Source organism: Chamaea fasciata, unplaced genomic scaffold, assembly GCF_029207755.1.
Source record: "Chamaea fasciata isolate MVZ Bird 193981 ecotype frontalis unplaced genomic scaffold, bChaFas1.0.hap1 SCAF_16, whole genome shotgun sequence".
NCBI classification, from domain to species: domain Eukaryota; kingdom Metazoa; phylum Chordata; class Aves; order Passeriformes; family Sylviidae; genus Chamaea; species Chamaea fasciata.
This window is the reverse complement of record NW_027094101.1, coordinates 3,820,390-3,823,457: the sequence shown is the minus strand read 5'-3', so window position 1 is coordinate 3,823,457 and position 3,068 is coordinate 3,820,390. Positions and strand designations below refer to the sequence as shown.

The window sequence follows — 3,068 nt, the reverse complement described above, 5'->3', positions numbered from 1 at the left end:
GGCGCCTCCTTCTACCCACAATGCTCTCCCGGCCGCCGCCGCCGCCAGGGGGAGATGGCGCCGGCACGGGGCGCAAAAAAACGCTGCTGGCAGCGGTGGGATTCGAACCCACGCCCCCGAAGAGACTGGAGCCTTAATCCAGCGCCTTAGACCGCTCGGCCACGCTACCGCCACGACACCATCAGCTTTCAGCGACAGTTTTAATTCAAATCGGCTTTTTCCCCCTCTTTCCCACACACCTCCATCCCCAGCAACCGCTCTGCCCACACACCCCTTCTACCCGAAAAATAAAATGCGGGGGGATCCTTTCCAGCTCGTTTCCAAGAAGCGGTACTTGGAGCTGCGAGGGACCCAGGGATGGACGGGCGGGAGCAGCTGTGCCCGAGCCCTCCGCGCCGCGCCCGCTGCCACGTGGATGCCACGGAGCCGCACAGCCGCCGGCGCGGTACGTGTGGCATCGCCTGGGCACCCCCTCTGAAAGCCGAAAAAATGTTCTGAAATTTTAATTTTACGTTGCAAAGCCACAAGTCACTGAATTTGCCAAGTCAAAAGTCAGCAGTTTATGGCTTGGGGGTTGTTCTTTTGCTTATAACGGAGGGACCAGTACAGCAGTACCCAGTACACTTGAGCAAAGGGGGGGAAGCACACCTCAGCTGCTGGTGCTCCATGAACGTGCCCCTGAGAGTCTCTGGCCTGAAAGTCTGGTAAGTTTTCTTAAAGAATTAATATTATTTTCACCACTTTTTTACAACTGAAGGGTTGTATTCGGAGAAAAAAAATCCAGCTTCTCTAGAGTAAGGCCACAAAGCCTTAATGCAGCTTGATTTAATTCTGTCCTTTTGGCAGTTCACTTAAATAGGATGGAGAAAATAAACCTGCTGGAGCCCTGCTGACAGCATCATACAACCCTTTCCCCTGGCACCTCCCACAGCCTGTCCCTGCAGCAGCCGGCGGTGCCAGCTCTCTTTCCAGGGAGCTGCTGAATGTGGAATCAAGGAATGGTTTGGTTGGGGTTGGAAACGTCTAAAAAAGGTCTGATAGTCCAACCCCCTGCAGTGGGCATCTTCAACCAGATCAGGCAGCTCGGAGCCCTGTCCAACCTGACCTTGAATGTTTGTAGGGATAAGGCATCCACCAGCCCTCAGGGCAACCTGTGCCAGCCTTTCACCACCCTCATTGTGAGAGGCTGCAGCATTGCAGAGTCGTGCTAAATATTTCATTCACTGCCCACAAGTACTGAGGAATAACAGCACACCCATGTAAACCTGAATAAACCCCTCCAGTGCTGCTGCAGTTTCACATCCTCCGTTCAGTGCCTTTTCAGGGTGTGGGGTTTTTTAAGAACAGAGGGAGCTGACTGCAGAGCAGCAGGAGAGGTTCAGGGGGGAGAGAAGGTAGGCAGACCTGAATTGGCTTCACACAGCAAATCACCTGAAACCCTGCTGAGGCAGAAAAGTTTAAACAGAGTTGGCTTTAGGAGTCTCCAAGCATATGTGTGTGTGTTTGTGTGTGTGTGCAGGAGGCTGCACAGAACACTCACTACAAACTGTTCCTTCCGCTGTGGGCTCCTCAGACCCACATGTCCTTTTGCCCAGGCAGTGCAAGGTACCAACACCTCCTTGAAAAGTGCTTTTCTGCCCTGTCAAAGCTGAGCTCAGCCTCTGTCCCTGAAATGCTTCTGTGCCTGGCCACAGAGATGCTTCCCCTGAGCACCAAAGGAAGCCTGTATACCCAAGATTATTCACATCAGCCACGTGTGACACAGACAGGGGGTAAGATCACAAGCTGTCCCTTGGAGGGGCAAGTTGGGTCACCAGTTTTTTCATTTCACCTGTACAACATCAGTTATGACAGGACCTTTTCCAAATTAGAAAAGAATTAACATAGAGGAGAACCCAAACTGCAACACAAGCTACCAGCCTCACTGCATTGTTTTCCTGGCACAGGACAGCCAGAGAACAGCAAGGACACAGCATTTGTATCAAACACTCCCAGACTAAAGGCCAGGCCCAATGGTTACAAAGCCCTGAGCTGTCCCCACACAGGAGTCAGCTCCATCAGCAGGAGCAACCGAGAGATATCCCTGAACTTAAGCCTGGAAATACCGTGACTCACCCCTGGCAGCACTGCCCTGCATCCATCCTGAGAGGCTCAAATGAAGTTCTGCCTGTCCAAATTCAGATGAGAAGTCCTGATTTGACCCACTGTAACTACACCTGGCTCTGTCAGCACTCATTCTACTCTGAGTGAAATTATATCTGTGGGGAAGAGAGTGAGATTCAAATCAGTCCCACAGACCAATAATTAAGAAACAGGCTTATTTACACTTTAGAAGCTGTAAGAGTTTGCTGTCTCCATGGTTTCTGAAGAATGCTATTCTTACTTTGTTACACTTGCTAAACACTCCATCTCTGTGACAACAGCTACATCTAAAAACTACCCAGGCTACAGAGCTAGAGCAGTGCCAATTTTCACCATTTTTCATCTAAGTGATTCTACAGTGCAGAGGCCCAGATGGTGCTTTTTTATTAGGGAATTCTGCTATTCCACAGCTAGAGGATAATTTCACATTGTTTAAACTGCACAGGTATAAGTTCCACCTGTGTAAATAAAGCAATAAAAAAGCAACAAGAAGAGCTCCCTTTTAACCAGTTTGAGAGGGCTTGTGTCGAACATGTTATTTCCTTTTCTGTGCCAGAATAAATCATAGCAATAGGACAGTGTATCATTAGATGTCGTATCCCACCTCAAGTCACAGAGCCCAGGAATTTCCAAGCCCATTCTCAGGACTAAACAAAAGCTAAAGGCATAGGCAGGCCTCTGCAGCACCCTGCAATTGAGCCCTCCTGTCCTTATATTTTATCCTCCATTGGTTACAGACACTACTCATGTAATCAAATACAAATCAGAGAGCACATCAACCATTTTGTTTTCTGGAGGAAAACAGATTTGGTTGCTACACATCTAGTAATTTCCTCGCAGTTAGCTACTTCTGACTGTTAAAAGGGAATGAAATTGGGAATGGAATAATACAAACAGCAGAGAGGATTTCTGGAAGCTTGCCATAG

General features: G+C 49.1%; 1 non-coding gene across 1 annotated transcript; it reads right to left on the bottom strand.

The window, feature by feature from the left end:
* Positions 1 to 87: 87 nt before the first annotated feature.
* Positions 88 to 169, bottom strand: TRNAL-AAG (transfer RNA leucine (anticodon AAG)). Its single transcript has one exon. It is a non-coding gene; the product is annotated as a tRNA-Leu (tRNA).
* Between the last annotated feature and the right edge of the window lie 2,899 nt (positions 170 to 3,068).